The following is a 26,796-nucleotide window of genomic DNA, read 5'->3' as shown; positions in this document are numbered from 1 at the left end:
GTATATATCCAAAAAAAATGAAATCACTATCTCAAAGAGGTATCTGCACTCAAATGTTCATTACAGCATTATTTACAATAGCCAAGATATGGAAGCAGGGGACTTCCCTAGTGATGCAGTGGTTAAGAATCCGCCTGCCAATGCAGGGGACACAGGTTCGAGCCCTAGTCTGAGAAGATCCCACATGCCGCGGAGCTACTAAGCCCGTGCGCCACAACTACTGAGCCTGCGCTCCAGAGCCCGCGAGCCACAACTACTGAAGCCCTTGCGCCTAGAGCCTGTGCTCCGCCACGAGAAGTCACCGCAATGAGAAGCCCGAGCACAGCAACGAAGAGTAGCCCCCACTTGCCGCAAAAGATATGGAAGCAATATGGGTCCATAGACAGATGAATGGATAAAGAAAATATCATATATATATATATATATATATATATATATATATATATATATATATGTATAAACACACACATACACACAGTGGATTACTATTTAATATTAAAAAAAAGAGGGAATTCCCTGGCGGTCCAGTGATTAGGACTCTGCACTTCCACTGCAGGGGACATGGGTTCGATCCCTGGTTGGGGAGCTAAGATCCTGCGGGCCGCAGGCGTGGCCAAACAAGATAGATAAATAGATAAATAGATAGATAGATAAAAGAAGACGGAAATCTATCATTTGTGACATTGTGGATGAACCTGGAGGGCATTATGCTAAGTGAAATAAGACAGAGACAGACAAATACACACTACGTACATGATCTCACTTAGACGTGGAACTGTGGTTTCCAGGGGCTGGGGGAGGGGGAAATGGGGAGTTTGCATTTATGCGGACAGTTTCAGTTTGGGAAGATGAAAAAGTTTTGCAGGTGGATGGTGGTAACGGTTACACAACAAAGTGACTGTACTTAATACTACTGAACTGTACACATAAAAATGATTAAAGTGGTACATTTCATGTTACGTATATTTTACCACAATTTTAAAAACTTAAAAAAATAAAGATATCCTTGATGTCAGAAGACAGAGTGGGGGGCGCAACAGCCATCTCATCAGCTGATGTTCCCAGATGCTTCCTCTCCCCGTGGAGGGGCCCCGGGCCTAGGGCAACCGAAAGAGAAGCCTCTGTCTAAAAAATAACTTTGGTGGAATGACTGTCAGGGAACAAGGAGCAAGACTTACTCAGGAGGATGAGGTGGGAGACGGAGAAGATACTCCACTGCTTCTCTGAATGGTGAGGAGCCCAGAGGCCCTTCTTATCAAAATCGGGGAGAGCTGCCCTTTCTAGGGCACAAGCAGCTCACAGGAGGCGCCAGGCCGGGGGCTCCGGAAAATCCAGGGGCTCTAGCCTCGTTCAGGAGCATCATCCACACTCACGGGGCACCTGAGAGAGGCAGAGGTATAATTTGCAAACACACAAGAGGATATTTTTGCCAATGGTAAAGTGGATTTTTTTTAACAAGCATTAAGATTTTTTAACAGACTTTGGAAATGAAAGGGTTCCCATCTGTATGTGTCAAGGCGAGATCCCCTTTCTGGCACTTCCGAGGCTGTATCAGGGTTGATTCAAATAGAAAACACACCTTCTCTGGCATCTACTCCTCTGGGGAAAGGCACACTTTATGGCTGAAAGGGTGACCGAGCTCTCCCAAGTTGAGACGCTACAACAAACAGCTCAGATACTCTCTGACTCTGGAAAATTTCACGAGCCAGCTACAGGGAGATGCGGTGAGCGGTCGTGTCGACGGTGGGACCCTGATCCCAGCGCTCCAATGTCAGTGAAAGCAAACAGTTTTGTTGCAGAGAATGGCCAGGCCCTGCCAGGCTCTCTGGGACCTGCACCTCCATCCCACCTGGCACCCGCCTGCCTCTGCATCCTGGCCAGTATCTCTGGCCATCACAGAAGCCCGTGAAATCATGCTATGCCTTACTCCCGCTGAAGGCCAAATCAAAACCACTCAGTCCAGCAGACGAAATGTTTCTGGACAAAATGCAGCAAAATAAAAGCCACATGGGCCCTTCCTTCGCCCTCCCTCCCTGGGCCACGGCTGGCCCGTCCGATGATGCACACAGGTGGCCTCAGATCTGAGCCAGGATCCGCCCAGGCCACCATGGGGCCAGGACTGAGAAGCAGGCTTCAGCGACACATTTCCCATTAAACGAAAGAAAAATGGGTGATTGTGAGCAGTCATACGAACGTAGTGATATGCTGTCTCAGTCCACTCATTCGAAATAAAACCCATCCCATTAGGAAGACTGTAATTGCAGCCCATTCTGCTCTGGATGAGGCCGATTGTCGGAAGATAAGGGTTTAAAATTGAAAATCAAAGAGCGGTTCCTCAGTGATTCCCAGGAAATGAGGTGCACACAAGAAGGTATTAAACCCACCCACACAAAGACTTGTCCCCAACCCACACCAAGAATCCTAAAAGTCACCTTAACAGATTTCAAACTTTCGAATAAAACACAATGACATAAATAAGTCCTTAATCATACTGCACTGCTTGAGTTACCGGATTTTAATGACACCACCTCTCCAGGTCAGGGGGACCTGACAAAGCTAACCCCACCGCCATGAAAAGTCGCCTGCCCCTTTTTATCACTTAGAATACAAATTCCAGGGACTTCCCTGGTGGTGCAGTGGTTAGGACTCTGCGCTTTCAATGCAGGGGGCCCGGGTTCAATCCCTGGTCGGGGGAACTAAGATCCTGCAAGCCGTGTAGCATGGCCAAAAAAACAACAACAACAACCACCACCATTCCAGAACCCATCCCAAACTGGAAGGAAGGACCCCAATGAAACGGAACTCCTGTCCCGCTGATCAGGGAAATACACTCTTCTCAAATAACCGAGCCCCACCCACCCCCTGGCATCAGACCTCACTCACCCTGGTCTCCTATCCGGGGCCCTTGGACTTGGTCTCCATCTCCCGCATGCTGGGAGTCACTTCCTGTCCACGGTGGACGTCCTGTTCCTACTCCTGGCCATCCCTCTAACCAGAATTTCTGGTGCCACAGGGAAAGAGTGGGTTTTCTTGCTAGTTGCTCCCCCACTAAATTCTGACACGGCTGGCCTGGTTCCACCTCCATCAGCTCTGAAGATGGCACAGAAAGCCCTGCCGCTTCCTCCCGCTGGGCACCCTCGTGTGAGTGGAGAAAGTGAGCCTGAACAAGGCCAGAAATGGGGTGTCAGGGAACCTCAGTGGGGAAGGGGTTCCTGGAAGATGGGGCGGCAATAATCAAAACACCCCATCCGCAGCCCACAGCCCGGGCAGGCTCCCCCAACCCACAGACTGCAGACGTCACCCACGAGGCCAGGGTCCTTCGACCCCACGCTCTGCGGCCAGAAGATGGCTCTCTCCTCTACAGACACGAGATCACTATTAGAAGGGAATATTTGAAACACAGAGATGGCATCTCTCCATATGTTAATTATGAGCTCTTTCACTGTTTGGTAATGAAATAATACATAGAAACTCTGCATGTCAGAACACGGCATCTACCTAAAGAGGGCTCAAAACCACTCTTAAATTTCAGAATCTTCGGAAGTAAAAGAGATGGTCACGCTTGTTGACAAACAGTGCTGCTGACCTGGAGGAAGGGAACCGCAGCAGAGAAGGGTGGGCCTTCCCAGCTGCCCCCCTCCCCACCATTCAGAGTGGGGAGCCCTGCCCCCCACCCCCCAGGCCTCCAGCTTCTGGTTTTTAAGACCCTCAGGATTTGGGAATGAGACTGAGTAGACAAGCACTTTAAAATTCATTACCAGGAGGTTCCCACGGACTTTGCTTCCATGCATAGGAAATAGTCCATTTCTCCAAGTACTTGCCTACAAGTCCAATTTGGGGGAATTGATGTAGATTGTTCCATTTTGCGTTCTTCAACCGGAGGAAATTTTAAAATTCTTCCTTCCAGCTCAACAGAGCGAATCCACGAATCTACTGCTTCTGTGAAAGGAGGACAAAGACCCTCCTGGGGCCGCAGAATCTGGCAGCAGCTTCTCCCTGGATTCTCAGGGCAGCCAACGGCGTCGGGGGAACAGGACACCAGGCCAAGGGCCCCATGGTGGCGACCAGCCTGACTCATGCACTGGGGCGGTCCCAGGTGGTTCAGGAAGAGGGCCTGGCGTCAATCCATTTGCCAAATCACCAGAGAAATAAGGTATTTTTTAAATAAATAATGGCTTGTGAGCCCAGGGTTCGGGTCCCCCGCCCATGGGGTCAGCGCCCCAGCACCCCCAGCATGGGGGTAGGGTGCTCTCAGGGAAGGGATGTCTCCCTAGAAGAATGTTATCACACCTCAGGATCAGCCTGTGTGTCACAGGGAAGCCTCTGAAGCTCCCCAGAGGCTCCCCCATGGGTTCTTGGTTTCCTCTCAAAACCCCACAAGCAAACCCCGGACCAGGGGCCCTAGGGAGCCTGTGCGCTGGGAGGCCCCCCGGGGGGGTCAGCTGGAATGCTATTTGCTGGACCTCTGCTCAGTGGTGCAGCATCAAAGGAGGGAGAGGGAGGGGGAGGGGATGGGGAGGGGTTGGGGAGAGGGAGGGAAAGGAGAGGGAGGGGGAGGGGAGGGGGAGGGGAGGAGCAGGGGGAGGGGAGGGGGAGCAGGGAGGGAGGGGGAGGAGCAGGGGGAGGGGAGGGGGAGCAGGGAGGGAGGGGGAGGATCAGGGGGAGGGGAGGGGAGGGGATGGGGAGGAGCAGGGAGGGAGGGGGAGGAGCAGGGGGAGTGGAGGGGATGGGGAGGAGCAGGGAGGGAGGGGGAGGAGCAGGGGGAGTGGAGGGGATGGGGAGCAGGGAGGGAGGGGGAGGAGCAGGGGGAGGGGAGGGGGAGCAGGGAGGGAGGGGGAGGAGCAGGGGGAGGGGAGGGGATGGGGAGGAGCAGGGAGGGAGGGGGAGGAGCAGGGGGAGTGGAGGGGATGGGGAGCAGGGACGGAGGGGGAGGAGCAGGGGGGGAGGGGGAGGAGCAGGGGGAGGGGATGGGGAGGAGCAGGGAGGGAGGGGGAGGAGCAGGGGGAGGGGATGGGGAGGAGCAGGGAGGGAGGGGAAGGAGCAGGGGGAGGGGAAGGGATGGGGAGGAGCAGGGAGGGAGGCAGAGGAGCAGGGGGGGAGAGGGAGGGGAGGGGGAGAGGGAGGGGAGGAGGAGGGAGAGAATGTTCCTGCGGAGGACAAGAGAGGGAGAGAGAAGGGAGGGCTGGGGAGAGAGGCGAGGGGAGGGAGGAGGCAGAGGACAGGAAAGGGGGAGGGAGGGAAGCAAGGCAGGCCCTCCCCCTCACACAGGGTCTGGGGGCAATGGAGCCTTTCTGGAGGTCAATCTGCAGCCTTCACATTCGGCCCAGCCATTCTACTTCTGGAAATGTACCGTAAGGAAAGAATCATGGGGATCTGCCAAAAAGAAAAAGGCTTCCCTGGTGGCACAGTGGTTAAGAATCCACCTGCCAATGCAGGGGACACTGGTTCGAGCCCTGGTCCAGGAAGATCCCACATGCCGCGGAGCAACTAAGCCTGTGCACCACAACTACTGAGCCTGCGCTCTAGAGCCCACGAGCCACAACTACTGAGTCCATGTGCCACAACTACTGAAGCCCGTGTGCCTAGAGCCCATGCCCCGCAACAAGAGAAGCCACCGCAACGAGAAGCCCGCGCACCGCAACAAAGAGTAGCCCCCGCTCGCTGCAACTGGAGAAAGCCCGCGCGCAGCAACGAAGACCTGACACAGCCAAAAATAAATTAATTAATTAATTAATTAATTAATTTTAAAAAAGAAAAACAGAGCTACAGGGTGTTTATGACAGCATCGTTCAGGGCAGAAAAACATTCTAAACAAGCCCAATGTCCAAGCGAGGGGCCTGGGTCAGTGCACGACGGACAAACTCCCATCGCTGCGGGTGGAAGAAAGAGGCTCCCGGCGCAGCGGAGGGGGAGGCGTGTGGGCAGCTGTGGACGTGCCAAGCACACAGAAGAACCCGCGTGAACAACGCCTCCCCCCACTCCCCACTGCAGGAAAAATCCAGGATGTCTAAGTTTCCTGTTTGCTGATCTCTGTTTTCTAATACAATGAACTTGGAGGCTTGTGATAACTAAAGTTGTTAAAAGAAAAAGTGTTCTCGTGCCCAAAACTGCTTTAATACTAAACAACTGCGTTAAGCCATATGACACTGCTTATATTTGACCACTTCTGACTTAACAAAAACAGCCGTTTCATAGGGTTCAACGTGATCTTGTCCTAAAATCCAGAGGAGCTGTGAGACTCACAGGAATCATTTCCTCTCGGGGACTTGTGAGGGGCCGTGACTGACTGATCCTCTCGGTGCGGGTCCCCCTTTCCCCCAGGAGACACCAGCCCCACCGCGCCGAGCACCTCCCACATGCCCGATGCCACCATGACCCTGTGCGAGGATCGTCTCACCCGTGACTCATGTCATCTTGCAAAGCATGCGGTGGGGCTTCGGGGAGCAGGCCAGGTCCAGACAAGCCGTTCCCACCCTCCATCCTTGCTGGCTGGGCTCATTTACAAAACAGCGGGGTCCTGACTGGGCTTCTCTCCTCTGCGGGGCTCGCTCCTTCCTCTGAATCCTGTACCTCCTCCAAAAATACTGGAGGTGACCATTACAAACGTTAAAGAAGATGCAATTACCCCGAACCAGGGTTCCAGCTGCCAGCTGGACCTGTTTTCCCGAGTCCCCACCAGGCCGCCCTTCCTGTGGAAACAAAGCTGTCCCGGCCACCTACTCAGTGCTGGCCATGAATCCTCAGCGCCAGCCCAGAAACACAGACCCTCAGCTCCCTTTTGCCTCCTGGCTGAACTGCCAACCGCACACACATCAGCTTTGGTCCATGATGTCGGCTGTGACCAATGTCACCCCCTAAAAAAATGGCCACTGGTCACTCACAGAAGTGACCCAGGGCTGATCAGGGGAGGGCAGCCATCTCAGGACCTCAACACATAGGAAGGGAGCAGAAATCGTGAGAGAAATGCAGATCAAAACTACAATGAGGTATCACCTCACCCAGGTCAGAATGGCCATCATCAAGAAATCTACAAACAGTAAATGCTGGGGAGGGTGTGGAGAAAAGGGAACCCTCTTGCACTGTTGTTGGGAATGTAAATTGATACAGCCGCTATGGAGAACAGTATGGAGGTTCCTCAAAAAAATAAAAATAGAGTTGCCATATGATCCAGTGATCTCATTCTTGGGCATATATCCAGAGAAAACTCTAATTCGAAAAGATACATGCACCCCTATGTTCATAGCAGCACTATTTACAAGAGTCAAGACATGTAAACAACCTAAATGTCTGTCGACAGATGAATGGATAATGAAGATGTGGTACATATATACAAAGGAATACCATAAAAAAGAATGGAATAATACCATTTGCAGCAACATGGATGCAACTAGAGATTATCATACTAAGCAAAATAAGTCAGAAAGACAAATACCATATGATATCACTTATACGTGGAATCCATAACATGACACAAATGAACTTATCTACGAAACAGAAACAGACTCATGGACATACAGAACAGACTTATGGTTGACAAGGGGAGGGAGCTGGGGGAGGGGTGGAGTGGGAGTTTGGGATTAGCAGAGGCAAACTATTATATGGATAAACAACAGGGTCCTACTGAACAGCACAGAGAACTATATTCAGTACCCTGTGATAAACCATAATGGAAAAGAATATAAAGAAAAGAATGTGTATATATATATATATATAAAACTGAATCACTGTGTTGTACAGCAGAAACTAACACAACATTGTAACTCAACTATACTTCAATTTTAATTTAAAAAAAAATTTTTTTTAAAAAGAAGGAGGGGCTTCCCTGGTGGCGCAGTGGTTGAGAATCTGCCTGCTAATGCAGGGCACACGGGTTCGAGCCCTGGTCTGGGAAGATCCCACATGCCGCGGAGCAACTAGGCCCGTGAGCCACAACCACTGAGCCTGCGCGTCTGGAGCCTGTGCTCCGCAACAAAAGAGGCTGCGATAGTGAGAGGCCTGCGCACCGCGATGAAGAGTGGCTCCCACTTGCCGCAACTAGAGAAAGCCCTTGCACAGAAACGAAGACCCAACACAGCAATCAATCAATAAATAAATCTTTAAAAAAAAAAAAAAAAAAGAAGGAAGCAGAGGCCCAGGGCGCTGCTTTCTGGAGTTGTCAGACAGAGGAAACCTGGGCAAGGTGCCCGCAAGCTTACCGGAGGGCTTATCTCACCTGGGGATGGCCCCCAGCACCCACGCAGACTGCATCTGAGAAGCTGGTTCTTTCCAAGCACCCAGGAATCTGGGGCATTAAAAAAATCTATTCTAAATACTGGACTGAACTTTCCCTCAGGTTCCGTGTGGACAGGAAAGAAGGAAGACCAACAGGGACGACAAAGCCAAGGGCCTGGAGCTGGACGGGGTTGGGGGGGGTGATGGACAGCAATGCTTGGAGCCCAGGTCCCACCGCCAGGAACCCCGCGGTGACGGGACTCAAACTGCCCTCCAATTTCTTTCAAAAGCCTTTTTTTTCTAAATAGTTGTAGACCTACAAACAACTTGTGCAGATAGTACAGAGTTCCCATAGAATGAACACCCCCTCATCTGACATGCCCAGTCATTAAATCTCACATCAAAGTCGCACATTTGTTACAGTCAATGAACCAATATCAGTGTGTTACTGCTAACCAAGGCTACGCTCTATTGACGTTTCCCTAGTTTTAACGCAGTGTCCTTTATCTGCTCCAGGATCCCACCCATTCTATTTAAACGTCCTGTCTCCTTGGGCTTCTCTTGGCTGCGAAAGATTCTCAGATTTTGGTGAAACTACGGTTTCATCCGTTCTAAGGAGTGCTGCTCAGGTATTTGATAGAACGCCCCTCTGCTGGAATTGAACTGCTGTTTTCCTTGTGATTAGATAGAAGTTTTGGGGTTTGGGCAGAAAGGCCACAGAGCTGAAGAGCCATCCCCATCACATCCCATGGAGGGGCACACCATCAAGATGACCCATCACTGCTGGGGGACCTGGATCCCGTGGCCGAGGCAGGGTTATCAGGTTTCTCTACTGTCAAGTTCCTCTGTTTCCCCTTTTCCAGGCTGTGCTCTTTGGAAGGACGTTACCAGGTCCAGCCCACGTTTGAAGAGGGGGGAGTTCCGCCCCCCCCCTCATTTCTGTTAGTCACCACCAGCAGGGAGCACCTCCTGCAGGCCCGAATCTCCCTCTGTGGCCACACCCCACAGAAGCCCCATTTGGCCCTTTCTTCCTATCTCCACTGAGGCTAACACACACAAATCAAAAGCTCCCTGAGGGGTCAATCTCCTCCGCACCGTTTCCTGTGTGCCTGCAGGAACCCAGCGTGGTGCTTTGCCCTCTGCACACACTGAGATGTCTCCTTCTGAGCTGTCCCGATGTCCCCAGGGCGGCCAGGCTGCCAGGAGCAGCCCTCAGGCCAGCAAGAGCCGGGCAGGCCCCTGGCGGAAGTCCAGCTCCCTAGCTAACCACCCAGGGCAAAGCTGCTCCTGGCCCAGGCCCACACCCTCCTCCACCCGCTGGCCACGTAAGAGGGGAGCCGGGGAGATGCATTTCAGACAGTGCGGTCAGGGAGGCTGCAGGAGGTGCAGCTGGAGGGCACTCACCGGGCTCAGCGAATTTGCGTTTCTAGACTTCTGAGCCACACCACCCACAGATATGACCCGCTCCTAAAATCCCAACCACGGGCAAAGTACTGAGACCCCCCACACACAAGCAGAGGTGCTCTCCATATCACAAACACCAGCCACAAGACCTTGGGGAGAGGCCGAGCAGAGCTGCAGGGCCCGTTGCTCCAGGCTGGCTCCCCACGGGCCCCGGAGGGTGGGTGCAGCGCCACCCAGGCCCCAGCCTCCGCCTGTCCAGGCACAGCCCTCAGACCCCCGTTCTGATCCTCGAGCCATACGGATGAAGCCTCCGTGCTATCCCAGCACCAGGACTGGGCCGGGAGTCCGGCAGAGTGGAGCCAGGAGCATGCCTAGGACCACTGAGGCCAGGCGTCACCTCCCGGCCTCCCTCGCATCTCTGTGGACCACCTCAGAGGAGACCACTGTGCTGTGGGTCTCGTCTATTTCAGATGGCGCAGGACACAGACCACGTGTGCGCAAGCTCGGATGCGATGACCACACGTGGGACCCAGCCCAAAGCTGGATGGCTGATGGACAGTCTCCCAGCACAACTGGAGGGGTGGGAGGGGCCGGGAAGGCTGCCAGGGAGCGCTGTGGGCACAGACAGCAGGGACCTCTAGGATCTCAGTGTGATGGGCAGGGTGGCCTGGAGAGCGCTGGACAGGGGGCCCCTCGGAATCCCCACCCAGTTTCTGGGCCGACCCAAAGGAGCTGTTCATACACACCATCTCGCTCCGTTATCTCTTCCTACAGCTCTCTGGTTTCCCACTCACCTGAAACCACAGAGCGTGTGACCCTCAAGTGCTCGGGCTGTTTGTGTCTGGTTTTCCTTAAGTGCACAGCTCTGCCCTTGTGCAGGAAGAAAAACTCTCATGGAGAGAACTTATCCATATCAATTACCTGTGTATAGATCTCAGCATCCTACTTGGGTTTATGAACTCTGATTTCATTTAGGAAATACAATGTGCATCTGAATATTAATAAGCACTTGTTGGAATGGCCACATTTAATCATCTCACATTAAATTAAATGTAATCTTGATTTTGATATTATTGTTCCAGCAGGAAAATAAGCCATGAGTCAGTCAATTGAAAGTTCTCCTTGAAGATTCCAAGATGCTGTACTCCTCTTTTTTTTTTTTTTTTTCAGTTTTTATTGAAGTTTAATATAGACACTGAAAAGTTCCTTATCATAAAGTGGAACCCACCTAGGCAAACCTCACACAGATCAAGAATGGGACATTGGGACTTCCCTGGTGGTGCAGTGGTTAAGAATCCGCCTGCCAATGCAGGGGACACGGGTTCGAACCCTGGAAGATCCCACATGCTGCGGAGCACCTAAGCCCGTGTGCCACAACTACTGAGCCTGCACTCTAGAGCCCAAGAGCCACAACTACTGAGCCCGCGTGCCACAACTACTGAAGCCCGCGCGCCTAGAGCCCGTGTTCCACAACAAGAGAAGCCACTGCAATGAGAAGCCCACGCACCACAACGAAGAGTAGCCCCTGCTCGCCACAACTAGAGAAAGCCTGCGTGCAGCAACGAAGACCCAACGCAGCCAAAAATAAAATAAAATTAATTAAAAAAAAAAAAAGAATGGGACATTGTCTTTGCGGCAACATGGATGGACCTAGAGATTATCATACTGAGTGAAGTAAGTCAGAGAAAGACAAATATGATATCGCTTGTATGTGGAATCTAAAATACAACACAAATGAACATATCTATGAAACAGAAACAGACTCACAGACATAGAGAACAGACTTGTGGTTGCCAAGAGGGAGGGGGGTGGGAGAGGGAAGGATTGGGAGTTTGGGATTAGCAGATGCAAACTATTATATATAGAATGGATAAACAACAAGGTCCTACTGTATTGCACAGGGAACTATATTCAATATCCCTGTGACAAACCATAATGGAAAAGAATATGAAAAAGAATATGTATGTATAACTGAGTCACTTTGCTGAACAGCAGAAATTAATACAACATTGTAAATCAACTATATGTCAATAAAATCTAAAAAAAGAAAAAAATAAATCAATGGGACATTGTCAGTCCCTCCAGAAGCCCGGTGCCCTCCTGGTGCCCTCCTGGTGCCCCCTCTAATCACCATCTCCCAAGGGCACCCTGACTTCCCACCGCACATGGGAGAGTTGCCTGTTGCCCTTCCCATCGGTGGAGCCATGCGGTAGGGACTAGGGACTCTAGTGTCTGGGTTTTTGGCTCAAGAGCATGTGGCAGGACTCGCCCAGGCCACTGCACACACTTGCAGTGCCTGCTGGATGGTTTCCATGTGCGATGAGCCCCAGTGTAGAGCGCAGTCTGCTGCTGGTGGACCTCGGGTCCTCTGTAGTTTGACAACCACGCTTCTACGGATGCTCTGGTGCATGCGTCTGGAGGGCTCTATTAGTTTCCTGTGGCCCCTGGAACAAATCGCCAGAAACACGTGGCTTTGACCAACTCAAGTTCAGGAATCTGAAAGCAGTTTCAGCGGCTGAAATCTAGGCGTTCGCAGGGCCCCCCTCCCTCTGGAGGCTCCAGGGGAGAATCACCTCTTCCAGCTGGAGATGCTGCCGGCATTCCCTGCCCTGTAGCCACATCACTCCGATCTCTGCCTCCGTGGTCACTGTCTTCTCCTCTGTGTCTACACTCCCTCTGCCTCTCTCTTAGAAGGACCCTTGTGGGGACTTCCCTGGCAGTCAAGTGGTTAGGACTGGGCCCCGGGTTCGATCCCTGGTTGGGGCCCACCAAAAAAAAACAAAAAGGACCCTTGTGATGGCATGCAAGGCCCACCCAGATAAGCCAGGATCATCTCCTCATCTCAGTGTCCCAACTCACATCTGCAAAAGCTTCACCATGTAAGGTCACATTCACAGGTTCCAGGGATGGGGACCCGCCATCTTTAGGGGCCACCATGCAGCCCACGACAGTGGCCGTATGCACACTGCACCCAGTTTCACTCAGAGCGGGACTGCTGGTCACAGAGTAGGTGCATTTTTAACTTTAGGCGACACTGCAAAACCGCTTCCTAAAGCAGTTGTATGAACTTACACCCCGATCAACCATCAGAGTTCCAGCCGCTCCACATCCTCTTCAATGCCTAGTTTGTGCTCTTTTCAATTTTAGCCCTTCTGGTGGTGTGTAATGGTATCAAACTGGGGTGGGTAATTTTATGTGTCAACTTGACTGGCCACAGGGCGCCCAGATTAAACATCATTTCTGGGTGTGTCTGTGTGTCTCTGGATGAGACGAGCATTTGCATCAGTGGACTCGGTAAAGCAGACACCCTCCCCAATGTGGGTGGACAGCATCCAACCCACTAAGGGCCTGAAGAGAACAACAGATGGAGGAAGGAGGGATTTGCCCCTTTTTCTGCCTCACTGTTGAGCTGGGACCTCTCACCTCATCTTCTGCCCTTGGGCTGGGATTCACACCATGGGCCCCCTGGGTCCTCAGGCCTTCAAGTTTCAGACTGAACTACACACCAGCTTTCTTGGCCTACAGCTGCTGACCACAGATCTGGGGACTTCTCAGCCTCCATAATCATGTGAGTCCTCATAATAAATCTCCAAATATAGGGAATTCCCTGGCGGTCCAGTGGTTAGGACTCGGTGCTTTCACTGCCATGGCCCGGGTTCAATCCCCGGTCGGGGAACTAAGATCCCGCAAGCCACGTACAGCGCAGCCAAAAAAACAAAAAAACAAATATATAACACACACACACACACACACACACACACACACAATTGTCTGTTTCTGTGGAGAACCCTAAAACATTTACAATTTATTTTGCATTTCCCTCCCTGATGACTAATGGAGTTGAGGACCTTTCCATATGGTTACTGGGCCTTCTTTTTGGTGAAATGTCTTTGGTCCCTTTTTCTACTCAGTTGTTTGCCTTTTTCTTGGACAGTGCATTATTTTAAGATGAGTAATTTGTTAGAACATCTTCCATGAAGCACACGGTGTGGAGGGGAACACGTGTTTTTGGCGTCAGGGCCTGAGATGTGTGGTCCAGATGGATGTGAGCAATGCATTGCCATGAATTCTGGATGATGAATACCCACCACGGCCTCCAGGACTCTGTCAGCCAGGACGGTTTCCATAAGGAAAACGCACGACAGCTTGCACACCACTGTTGGGAACTCGGGTGAGCGAGACACAATTCAGTCCCAAATTAATGGGTTATGCCTCCATTTACTTCCTTGAAACCAGAGCTAATTTCGCTTCAAGGAAGTGACCATTACTTTGGGACATTAAACTCTATTTGTATTTCTACAAATACATGTGGATTTTACAGAATCTTCTGAGTCAGTCGGCAGCAGCTGCTAATCAAGGCTGCACGGGACGGCCCATCTGTGGCTGTGGGTACCACGCGTGAGCACAGAGAGGCATGCCACCAGTGTGACCATTGGCTTTCTGCCATGAAATATCGGATGTTAAATACACCAAGTCTGGCTTCTCTATTTCACTGTAAAGGAAGAAAGCCGGTTTGGGCTATCAGTCAACACGAACTGCAGCGTAATATTCGGTGTTTGATGAAAACCATCAGGAGAGCGAGCCCCAGGCCTGCCCCCCTGCAGCACGCAATCCCCACCCGTCCCCACCTGGAGCAGCCACTTGGCCCTTGGAGGCAGAAAGGTCAACACACAGGGAGAGTCCCCCACCCCAACAAATGCATCTTTCTCCCAACAAATCATGACTTCTAACTGCCCCACAATTAGCAGGCAGTTTCCAGCTCCAGCGCATGGCAGTAAGCTGTGAAAGACGCATTCACCAGCGTCCTAGCCAGCTCCCCGCAGAGGCCGAGCCTCCGGCCACGGAGAGGGAATGGCGCCCACCCCCACCTGTGCCGACGCAAAGAGCAGGCTGTCCACGTGTCCGGAAAGGGGAGCAACTGTAAGACATGTTTTCTGACCCATCATTACTCGGAGGAAGAACAGCCCACCAGAGCCTGAAAGGGGACGACTGGGCAGGAACTCGGGTGCCCAGGCTTTCGGGGCTCCTGAGAGGAGCCCTCCAAGAATCCCCCAGAGCTCAGCAGCCTGCAGAGGCCCCCTGGAGCCCAGCCTCCTGACCTGCAGCCCGGCTTCCCCACGCCCTCTGCCCTCTGCACGGCTGGTGCAGGAGTCGGTCCCCCTCCCTACAGAGGCCAGGAAGCCACCAGGAGCCCCGGCAACGGGAGGAGGGCGGCCACCTGGTGGGCAGGGCGGCCCGGCCACCGCGACCTGGGTCCCTCTGGCCTTTCACGCTCGCTGACAACTGCACAGAGGCCTCCCTGTCTCCCAGGCGTCCTTCATCCTTCCGAGTAAGTCAGTGGGGCCACAGAGGTTAACTCCACGTGAGCAAATTAATAACGTGATCTATGGTCTGTCATGGATTTTGTCGTTCTTATAGAGGCATAGTGGCAATTTAATCTAGAAAGCCTGTAAATCTCTAAAGGGTAAAATTAAACATCCGAGCTAGCAAGGCCGGGACGTGGCGGCAGCAGCCTCCTCCCACGTAAGGTGTTGGGCTCCGTCCTTCCTCCCTCCTCACGCCTCCTGGCAGCACCCCTCCGAGAGCCCCCCTCGAGCCTGGAGGCACCCCTCCATGCACCTCCGCCGCCCAGTCCCCGCGCCCTCCCCCGGTTCTCATCACAGCCTCCTCCTCATCCTTCACCACGCCTCCGGCGGCCCAGCTGGTCCGGAAGCTGGGTGATGGAAACACCTCCTAGATTCAGCTGGACGATGCTGGGCAGAGCGCGTGTCACCCCACCTGCTCTGCCCCCAACCACAGCAAGACTCCCCCGGGCCTCCAAGGCAGCTCAAGCCCCTGACGGTCAGGACCCGCCATCTCCTACTGACCTGCCCAAACCACGTTATCCTGCTGCCAGACACTCAGCTCCACCCCCATACCGGGTCCCCCACTCCAGGCTGGCCCTTCTGCCTGGAGGCTCTTCTGGCCTGAGCTCTGGACGGGCAAACCCACTCACTCTTCCAGGATGGGGTCCCTGACCCGCACCCCCCACGCCGGGCACTCAAACCTTCCAGCCTGGGCTGCTCCGGGAGCACTTTGGAGCCAGAGGCAGCCTTGGGTTCCGATGCCCGCCCGCATTCTACAGCAGCCCCCCTCTCCGCTCTTCTCTCCTGACTCCACTCGGCTCCTGACAGGGACTGGGGGTGATGGAACAGAGCGGGCGCTCAGGAAATACCTGTTGGATGGACGGATGGATGGACAGATGGAGCTCCCAGCAAAGGGGCTCGGGGGCTAGCATTGCACTGACCCCACAGATTAGAAGGCCGGGAGGTGAATGCCAGGGGTGGGGAAGGGGCTGCCATTTAAGTGCCTGGCACCCCTTTATTTCCATTGTTAGACAAGTCATCTTATACGACGGATGAAAGTAGCAGCACACGCAGAGTGAAGGCAAGGGTTCCCAAAGCGAGGAGTGGGGAGCACGATGCCACATCCAGGGGCCCCCACGGCAGCTCCCCCATGAAGTCGATGCAAGCGAGAGGCGCCTCTGCCTCTGGGCGCGCTCACAGCCACTGAAGCCGCACAGTCCTCACTGCTGATTAAGCACAAACCAGCCTGTGATCACGAAGAAAACCGTTATTTAATGAAATGCAATTAATTGGAAAGTTGAAATCTCTTAAAGCCCGAAGGAGAGACACAATCAAGAGTTCTTGGTCTGGAGGAGCTTCTGCTGTCAGAGTTTCCAACCCAAGAAACAGCACAGAGATATCCCCCCAAGAGCAGGAAGCAGACGGCACGTCCACCCCACCACACACTGGCTCGCTCCTGTCCGCCACCCGAAGGGCAGGGAAAGGTCACAGGCAGAATCTTTGCGGCACACGTACACGGATAAAGGCATGTCCAGGAGGGGCCGTAGGTCAGGCCTGCCTCAGGGATTCACGATCTAGCGGTCAGGCCAGGCAGGCAGCGCTGGGACCCGCGGCCGGGACCCACTGTCCAGCAGTCAGCCACCAGCTCTCACTGTGGCCAGCGGGGACCAGCCAGAGACCCAAGGTAGCACTTGGTGTCTGAGGCCTGGCAGGCGAGTTGGGGATGGATACACACACACACACACACACACACACACACACACACACACATACACACACACACCAAGCCCGGTGACTGGCACTGACCAGGCACACTACTGTCACAAACGCTGACACACACACATCTGGTCTCGCCCCATCCTCACCGCAGCTGGTGGCTGGTAAGGAAGGAAGCGCAGGCCTCCGGGTGCCCCTCTTAGAAGGAGTCATTCGAACTCCCAACAGCCACGCTGGCTGGCTGGCCAGCTGCTGGAGGCTTTCTGGAGCTTCCGATTGCCCACCCCTGACAGCTGTCACCAGCTCTGGATGACATGGACATATGTCAGAGCACATGGCCCGCTCATTACACCAAAAGACTGAGGAACGTGAACCGCGTTTTATTTGAGCAACGTGCACACTTGCTGCCAGAGGGGCCTGAGAAATCCATCATCCCTAAATGTAGGCACTCACTCAGCAAACGGGTCCCCCAGTTTCGAAACAATGGATTTTTCCAAGACAACTGATAGACAAACTGGGAAAAACTATACACTACATTTTTTTATGAAAATCAGCGGGGCCCACAACAGTTCAGAGAAACACATATTTAGAGCTGCCTTGCTTGAGAGTCCATTCGCGAATGTAAAACCAATCCAATGAGAAATAAATATATATATATATTTTTTTTTAAAATACAATTATACATATATATGTGCATATCTCCCAACTGAAAATTCTAAATGCCGATAGTGTGCTCCTACTCATTGACTGTTGACTAATTAAAATTTGTCCAGAACAAGTGCCTGAACATTTCAGAGTTGATTCCAGGGGCAGGAAGTGCAAAGAACCCATGGTACCTCCGAGTGAAAAAAGGGAAACACCTTACCAATCCACCAGCAATGTTAGCTATTGTCCTGGATGGCAAGCTCCCAAGCCCTCTTGCTGTCCCCATGAAGGGCCCTGGGTCACCTGTGACATGTCCATTATTCTCCAACCGCCAACCAGAGCTCAGGGCGACAGGTCACCACCATCAGATTTTCTAGGCACAGGTTGAAAATGAACCCCTGTACCCATCACATAAGTGGTCACAAGTCCTAGTCACGCCCACCCCGTTTAAAAACAAATCTGAGGGCTTCCCTGGTGGCGCAGTGGTTGAGAATCCACCTGCCAATGCAGGGAACACGGGTTCGAGCCCTGGTCCGGGAAGATCCCACATGCCGCAGAGCAACTAAGCCCGTGTGCCACAACTACTGAGCCTGTGCTCTAGAGCCCGTGAGCCACAACGACTGAAGCCCGTGAGCCACAACTACTGAAGCCCACTCACCTAGAGCCCATGCTCCGCAACAGGAGAAGCCACTGCAATGAGAAGCCGGTGCACCACAATTAAGAGTAGCCCCCTGGGCTTCCCTGGTGGCGCAGTGGTTGAGAGTCCGCCTGCCGGTGCAGGGAACACGGGTTCGAGCCCTGGTCCGGGAGGATCCCACATGCCGTGGAGCAACTAAGTCCAGGCACCAAAACCACTGAGCCTGCACTCTGGAGTCCGTGAGCCACAACTACTGAGCGCACGTGCCACAACTGCCGAAGCCCACATGCCTGGAGCCCGTGCTCCGAAACAAAGAGAGGCCGCCGCAATGGGAAGCCCGCGCACTGCAACCAGGAGTGGCCCCTGCTTGCCACAGCTGGAGAAAGGCCGCGTGCAGCAACGAAGACCCAACGCAGCCAAAAATAAAATAAATTCATAAAAAATAAATTAATTAAATAAGACATTTTTTCCCTGTTTAAAAAAAAAAAAAAAGAGTAGCCCCCGCTCGCCACAACTAGAGAAAAGCCCACGCACAGCAACGAAGACCCAACGCAGCCAAAAATTAATTAATTAATTTAAAAAAAAAAAACACAAATCTGATGCAAACTGGGCCCCAGTGGGACACAGTGGGGTAGGGAGGATGGAGGAGATGGGGGAGTCGGGCGGGGGGTGGTCATGGGGCTTTGTGCTCTCCATCCAATACCAGCGCTGCCCTGAAACAGCAGCCCCCTCGGGCAAGTCACAGCTGCCTGGTCCTCAGCCTCCCCACTGCCAAGTGAAGACCTGTCTCTCGGGCTCGGCGGGAAACTATTTAAAACAGCACATGCAGAGGGAGAGAAGGCAACAGAACAGAAGTGCCCAATGACGTGTGTTTAATTCCAGTTGGTTTCTCCATCCAAAACCACCTTTCAGTGCCAGCATCCTTCCGTTTTCAGAAAAACCACAAGATGCAAACATCTCTGTGGTCAGGAGACACCAGCATCTCAACCCCGTATTTTTTCTTTCTTAATTTTGATCCTTCAGACGCAAAACCACAGATGCAGCCCCTTACATCAGAATGGCACTTAACAGTTTAGGAAGCACTACATTCTCTTGCTAGGTTGTACATGAAGCTAGCAGAGCTGACCCTTCAAACTCTCAGTAGAATAGGAGAAGCCACAGCAGGCCTAGGGCCACCAGCACTCCACAAAGCCCTGGTCGTCACGTACCAGTATCTCAAATCAGTTCAATGCTGGATCTCGTCTGACCTCAAAACTATCTCGGCGAGAGCTGTCATGCACATGTGACAGATGCTGAGAAAGGCTCCCAAAGCCAGTGACTTGCCCAAGGCCCCCGGGATTAGTGGCAGAGCCTTTCTCCTTATAAAACCAGAGTGCCTTCCCCAGCAGGGCCAGAACACAGGCAGGGAGAATCAGGTGGAGGAAGACTGGCAAACAGGGTCAGGCAGAGCAGCCGGGAGCCTGGAGACGTCGGGTCTGACATAAGGGAAAAGACCAGTTTAGAAACCTCCAGATGGAGGAGAAAGGGAACCTGGCCAAGTGGGGCATCAGACTTCCCTGGTGGCGCAGTGGTTAAGAATCCGCCTGCCAATGTAGGGGACAGGGGTTCGAGCCCTGGTCCGGGAAGATCCCACATGCCACAAAGCAACTAAGCCCGTGCACCACAACTACTGAGCCTGCACTCTAGAGCCTGCACTCTAGAGCCTGCGAACCACAACTACTGAGTCCAAGAGCCACAACTACTGAAGCCTGCGCGCCTAGGGCCCGTACTCCACAACAAGAGAAGCCACCGCAATGAGAAGCACCGCAACGAAGAGTAGCCCCCACTTGACACAATTAGAGAAAGCCCACGTGCAGCAACAAAGACCCAACGCAGCCAAATAAATAAATAAATAAATAAATAAAAAGAAAATATTAAAAAAAAAAAAAGAGGGGGCATCATTCCCAGCACATCCGTAACCCAGCTGACGGCAGGGACAGCCCGAGCACAGAACATCCAGACAACCGAAAAATCCTAAAGGGAGTTTCTGTGAAGGATCAGAATGCCCACTCCTGGGGCTGGATCGCCTTCCCGGCCATGCTGTCTTCTGGCCTATGCGACATCTGACCTGCCCCCCACCATTCCACGGCTCTCTCCTGCCTGTCCACTGCGGGCAAGGTTCTGTTCTAGGCTCTGGCAGTGAATCCAGCTTGGTTCCGGCGCTGGGTCTTGGGAAGGGAGCAGCAGGGTGCCAGGCTTGTGCTGGAAGGAAGCATGACGCTCCTGGGATTTCATTCATTCGTTCATTCATCCATCCAACAAGTACCACTGAGGGTGTACGAGGTGCCAGGCACTATTTTTCCTCCGGGGATACAGAGGTCAACAAAGTCTCTGTGTTAGAGCAGTAAGAGACAGAATAAACAAAGTATATAAATAACAAACTACATTTGGTACTAAGAAGAAACACAGAGCAAGGTTAACATGAAAGGAGGAAGTGATGCTAATTTATGTAGGGTGGTCTGGGAGCTGAAATACAGACAGAGAAGGAAGTGAGACAGCAAGCCAGGTGGACATCTGGAGGAGGCACGTGCCAGGGAGGGGAAGGGCAGGTGCAAAGGCCCTGAGGTAGGCAGGAGCTTGGCAAACTTGGTGACCAAGGGATAAGAGGGAAAGAGCCCATATTCATCTGGGATGATCAAGGATGGACACAGGGCCCCAGGCTAAGGTGGCAGGTGGGGATGGGGTGGGGACAACGCAAAGTAAGCCTGGGCAGAGAGTCTGCCTGACCAGAGCCTGGACAGTATGGCTGGGAGTGAGGAAGGGAACTTGAAAACAAATCAGGCTGAGGAATGTGGGTATGGAGTGGGCACTGGGGAGCCACTGCGGGCTTGAGTAACAAACACCTGGGACACCCTGCAGCTGGCACAGAAATCACAAGTCACACAGCAACAGCACCCGCCAAAACGGAGGGGGTTCCCAAGCAGACTCAGGAATTTCGAGCCCCACAGAGAGAGCCCAGCTGCGTGACACTGAGGTCACTGCCCTCCCTGGGCTCCCTTGTCATCCAGGAGGACAGGGAGAGCAGAGGACTGGCTGTTGGAGAGGCAGGGAAGACGGCGCCCACGACGGCTGACTCAGCCTGTGCCTGCAGGCTGCTCTGTTGGACCCGACCCAGGGGGGTGGGCGGGGTCTCGGGAGAGGAAGGGGCCAGAGAATCCTCCCTGTGGGCACACGCCCCACCACCGACCATCAACCGGGCACCAGAGCCCCCACTTGGCAGGCAGTCATCTCAAACATGACCTAAGTTGGGGATGGAGCCGCAAGGCAGTCAGTGCCCACGCCACTCCCCACCCCAGCAAGGTCAGGGCTACGTGAGCCCAGGCTCTCTCCCACTCTCTCAAGGCCAGGCCGCAAGGCAGGCGTACTGCTTTCTGCCACTTGTTCCGGAAGGCCTTGAGACCAGCTCAGGGCCTCTGTGCCCACCTGCTCCTAGCCCTCCTGACTCCCCTGACAATAAAGGTTTCTCCAAGACTTCAGACCCTAGTGTCACCAGAGGCGCTGACCTGTTGAGGCTCTGGGTCAGGTGTGCCGGGTCAAGGATGGGAAGACGGGGTGCCCTGGAGGCACTGAGGCCTGGAGGGGGTTTGTGCCCCCGGAAACTGCCCCTACCCTCCCCCAACAGGCCTCGGGGACCACCCAATCTAAACAAAGCCTGGCTACCACCACACGTGCTTCTCCTCTGAGTTCCTCAGTTGTGTCTAGGAAACATCAAGGTGTTTTAGCGCTCCCTCTCAGCTTCAGGGGTACAAGTGGTGTCTTTTACAATTATCTTTTATTTTTATCCAGCATTTCTTAGCTCAGCTGGCAAATTGGATTATTTATGCACCTCCATTTCACAATCCATCCCCACCAATTATTCCTGTGAAACTAATTTTTTTTTTTTTTTAAAAAGGGTTAGAAGTAATCAAGGGAGAGGCATGCAGACAAGTTAACAAGCCACAGCTGGAGCCCGGGGTGCCCGAGAAAGCAAGCAAGGTGCAAAAGAGTAAGAAACTGACCGGCCTGGGCTTCTCCTGCCTGCCAGAGCCCACCCCGGCTCTCACGCTCACACACACACACACACACACACACACACACTCACTCACACACACACCCCATCTGGTTCAGCCCACACTTCTCCCAGGCGAAGAAGCCCAGTACCCTGGAGATAGAAAGGCAGGCACTGGGGGAGGGACACCATCCTGCTTCCCAACCAATGAGCAGAGGTCTGGAGAGATGGGGCGCCCCAAAACTAGTGCCACCACGCAGACCTGGCCCAGCCTGGAGACCACTCCAAGGGTCTCTCCGCCAGTACTGTGGTGCCCACCAGGGAGGCTGCCACTCAGCAAGCTGACCCCCAGCAAGCTCCAACTCGCCCTGGACACCACCCAGAGTCCCAGGAGGCTACAAGCCGCGGTCATTCTCCGCTCAGGAGACCCCCTCCTGAGTGCAAGTGGAGACAGTATGGACAGCCCCCCAGGAGTGAGGGCACAGGGCAGGGGGTCCTGGCAGCTGTGGACTGGGAAATCCCACTGTGTCCCCTGCAGGATGGACACCACCCACAAGAAGGCGAGAGACCCCCCACCTCACCTCACCAGAAGGACCACTAACCCAGAGGCCTGAGAAAGGAGCCGCCCACCAGGCTCTGGGTACCCACAGAGCACATCAAATGTGAACCCCGGGAAAAGCTGTCCTGTTCCCACCCTCGAAGCTTTCAGGTCGTTATTTCTAAAACCACTGTTTCTCTCAAAGGCGGCGGGGGGTGGAATTCTCAGACAGGGGACAGAGCCTGAAGAGGTCAGGGACAACTCAGCCCACAGGATGAAGGGAACAAAGGAGATGCCCGGTTTGGGGTACTTGACCGTCCCCACGGCCATTTGTGAGTTCGCTTAACCAGATCTGAGGCTGGCCCCTGTCAGGCCGTATCCGAATAGCTTTGAAAAAAATCAAGTCTTCCTTCTGCAAGTAAATACTAAGTTGAGACCAACAGGCTAATAGCCTCCTCGCTCCGCGAGGCCCCGGCTGGGTGGGCCCCTCTAGACCCTCCCTCGGCACCGGCACCGGGTCCAGGGCAAGTACGCCCCCGGCCTTGGCACACCGAGGCCCGCCCGGCACACAGCCCAGCTCGGGGGCGGGGGGCTCGCCGTTCGCCTTGACCATCAGAAGCCCAACCTCCCAGCAGCAGCCTGGCCGGGATGGTGGAGGCGTGGGAAGGGAAGGGGCTAGGCCGGTGGGGCAGGTCCGCGCCGCGCCCCCAGCCCTGCGCCGGCCGCCCAGGGGAACCTGACCGTGGAATTTTTAATTGAGGAGTTTCTCCCGCTGGGCCTCGTTATAAAGGGAAAACGGGGAGGGCTCGAAGACCGGGGCTCGGCTTCCCAGGAGGCAGGGAACCCAGAAACGACCCCAAACTCGGGAGTTGCCGCCCGGCACAGGGACTCGGTGCCAGCGCCCAGCGGGGCCGCGGAACGCTCCAGCGGCGCCGCGGAACGCTCCAGCGGCCCGGCCAGCCCGGCGGGACCCGAGCGGGCAGCCACCGCCGGCCCGCGCCCCGGGTCCGCGCCGGGTCGCCCCTCGCCGCGGCACCCCCCGCCCGGGATGAGCGAGCCGCCGGCTCGGCCCCGCCGCGCCCGCCCGCCGGTCCAGGGGGCGCCGGTCCGCTCCCCGCGACCCCCCGGCGCCCCCCGCCCGCGGCGCCGCGCGATTGCGCCCCCAGCGCCCCAGCCCCCCGCTCCCGCCCGGGCGCCCTCAGACTGCGGCCGCGGGCGGGTCGAGCGGCCCGTACTCCCGCTTACCTGGCGCGGGCGCGGGGCCGCGCGGGTGCACTGCCGCCCCGGCCCGCCGCCGCCGCTCCGTCAGCGAGGCCGAGCGCGGGGCCGCCGCCGCAGCTCTTTGTGAGCCGCGCACCGAGATGCTGCTGAGCCCGGGAAGCTGGATAGCAGCGGGCGCGCCCCGGACGCGGCGTACGGCACGCAGGGCCGCCCCTGCCCGGCGCACGCGGCGCGGCCCGCGGGTGCACCCCGCACCGGCCTGCGGCTGGCAGCTCGCGCCCCGCCCCGCCCCGGCCTCGCCCACGCCCCCCGCCCGGCGAGAGCGCGCGGCGGGAAGACAGGGAGGAGGACAAAGATGCGTGCGTGCCCAGCCCCTTCCCCTGAGCCCGCGCCGGGACAGTCAGCGGGCAGGAGGGCGCACCTGGGTTCCGGATGCTGCGGGGACGGCTTCGGGGCTGGGGGACCGAGCCCAGCTCTGGAAGCCGCGGCCCTCCAACCGCCCCGGGTCCTGGGGAGCACACAAATTCTCGGGCGCGCCCGGGACCTGCGGGATCGGGAGCCGTTGGAGTCTGGTCCTTCGGCGGGTGGAACAGGTGACAGCGAGGCTTTCTTGCGCCCGCACCTGCCCTGGGCGCCGCGCTGCCCCCTGGCGAGCTCCCGAGCGTGTTCGGCGGAGGGGCCCCGGCGACCGCGCCCTGCTCGGCCCCGCGCGGCGGCGTGGCGAGAGGGAGCCCCAGGCCAGAAGCCCTGGTAGAATCTCGGCCACGGAGAGCCCCTTCCGGACGGGAGGACCCCTGCCGCCTACCCGCCGCAGATCCCCTAGTCGCGGGTTGCATGCCAGATCCCTGGGAACCATCCCGTCACCCCGTTTCCAATGTCCTGTGCTGCCTTGGCCTCGACCACTGGCCTCCCCTCCCCCAGGGCCTCGCCGCAGCCCTTTCCCTCCTTGCAGTCCTGAACGGAGAGGACCCAAACCACGTCCACTTCCAGCTCCCCACACACATCCCAAGGAGAGGAGGTGATCCACCCTACAGTGGGAATAATCCCCCTGGAACCCCCTGAAGGTTATGCTGGAGACGCTGGTGTCACCTTTGACCCCTCTGGCCATTTCATTCGGTCCCACACAGTCGTGTAACCTGCGGGCTCCACCTGGAGTAATGCGCAGGGTGCCTTGCCGGTCCGAGCCGGGCTCTGGTGACTCCCTCGCTCAAATCCTGATTATTTGCCTTCTGTTGTCTCTTCTTTTGGCTGGATTAGTGTACCAGTGCGGTGGGGGCAGTTCTGAAGAGGGAAGAGGAGGCCTGCGTGGGCCTCCTCCTGCTGCCCTACAAAAGGCCTGGGAAAAGCTGAGTCCCCAGCCGGACCAGCACAGACTTGGTGTGGACTTCCTGTGAATGGGCCCTGTGGGCCTGTCTCCCTCCCTGCTCCCCAACTCCCCCTGGCACCCCCCTACGCTCACAGTGACCCAGAGGGCCTGAGCCTCCAGTTGGGCGGGAGGGGGGCAGAGGTGTGTCCTGGTAGGGCAACTTTGCAGCTCAAGTGCCAAAAGAAGGCCACAGAGGCAGAGCCCAGAAGCAGGCCAGGGGCAGGTTCCTGACCCATCCCCCTGGCCCCTGAGGTAAGCTGTCTTTGCTGTTTGTGGTCCCCTCTTCCCATGGGCAAGCTCTGGGCCTACCAACAGGGTTAGACCCCAGCCCTGTGCACGGGAGCAACAGTGGCTGGTGTTCAGAGTCCACGGGGTCAAAGGCACAGGCCCGCCCCAGCCTCACTCAAGACTCCTGAGTCTGCGGGGCTCCAGCCAGCCATCTCTTTTCAGAGGATTTTTCAAGAATCTTGGAGTAGGGAAGGCTCTTCTCAGTATTCCACAAAACTGAAAAGCTGTAACGTAAAAGATTGTTAAATTTGACTTCATAAAAATCCCTGCCTGGCAATCACCACCATAAGCAAAGTCAACAACAAACCAGAAGCAAAATATTTGCAACTCATTTCACCAACAGTTAACTTCCCTAATATGTCAATAGCATCTAGAAATAGAAAAAAGAACAACTCAAAAGAAAAAATAGACAAAGGTAAGGAGCAGAGAGTTCACAGGAAAGGAAATACAAATGACTTTTAAACATCTGAAAAGATGTCCTCCTTATTCAGAATGATAAATGCAAATTAACACTATACCTAGGTGCCATGGTTTTTGCCTGTTAGAGACCCAGGAGTGCAATAACACAGTATGTTCCAGAGGGCAAGGGGAAACACGAACTTCGGCACTTCTCCTGGGAAGTGTAAATCAGCACAACCTCTATGGAGGAATATTAGATCACTTCTATCAAAATTACAAATGTACAAGCCCTTTGACCTAAGAACTCTATTTCTAGGAGGATTTTTTTTTCTTTTTCTTTTTTTTTTTTTTTTGCCTGCATTGGGTGTTCATTACTGTGCGTGGGTTTTCTCTAGTTGCGGCGAGCGGGGGCTACTCCTCATTGCGGTGTGCGGGCCTCTCATTGCAGTGGCTTTTCTTGTTGCAGAGCATAGGCTCTAGGAGCGAGGGCTTCAGTAGTTGTGGCACGCGGGCTCAGTAGTTGTGGCTCGCGGGCTGTAGAGTGCAGGCTCAGTAGTTGTGGTGCATGGGCTTAGTTGCTCCGCGGCTTGTGGGATCTTCCAGGACCATGGCTCGAACCCGTGTCCCCTGCATTGACAGGCAGATTCTTAACCACTGTGCCACCAGGGAAGCCCATCTAGGAGTTTTTAAACATGTATACCACACGTGTGCAAGCTAGCCATATTATTTTGCAGAGTTATTCATTGCATTATTGTGTCACAAATAACTGCAAACAGCCTCGGTATTCTTGACTGGGGGACTGTTAAAAACGTGAGGGCACATCCAAACCCTGAAATACAAAGAGAGAACAAGGAACCATATGATGAATTAACATGGAAGTTTCAAGATAGTTTGTTAAGTGAAAGCACAAAGAGCAGAAATGTGATCAGTGTGCCAACGTGTGTAAAAACAGAAAAGGGGAAAAAGAGCGAGCATACACCTCCTTGTGTGCCGTCATAC

The 26,796-nt window shown here is 54.6% G+C and overlaps 1 protein-coding gene across 7 annotated transcripts in view; it reads right to left on the bottom strand.

The window, feature by feature from the left end:
* The window catches only part of APBA2 (amyloid beta precursor protein binding family A member 2), a 232,770-nt gene extending 208,471 nt beyond the window's left edge, over positions 1–24,299 (bottom strand). For 3 of the 7 annotated variants that reach the window (XM_082386044.1, XM_082386046.1, XM_082386048.1), the window contains exon 1: positions 23,769–23,958. The gene's annotated coding sequence lies outside the window, so the exon portion shown is untranslated. Of the gene's footprint in view, positions 1–23,768; positions 23,962–24,165 lie in introns of those variants that run through there. The other 4 variants (XM_082386045.1, XM_082386050.1, XM_082386051.1 and 1 more) reach the window with 4 other exon arrangements.
* Between the last annotated feature and the right edge of the window lie 2,497 nt (positions 24,300–26,796).

Source organism: Balaenoptera borealis, assembly GCF_965194805.1.
Source record: "Balaenoptera borealis genome assembly, chromosome: 3".
NCBI classification, from domain to species: Eukaryota; Metazoa; Chordata; class Mammalia; order Artiodactyla; family Balaenopteridae; genus Balaenoptera; species Balaenoptera borealis.
Note: the sequence above shows the minus strand (reverse complement) of the source record. Positions and strands in the feature narration are given on the sequence as shown.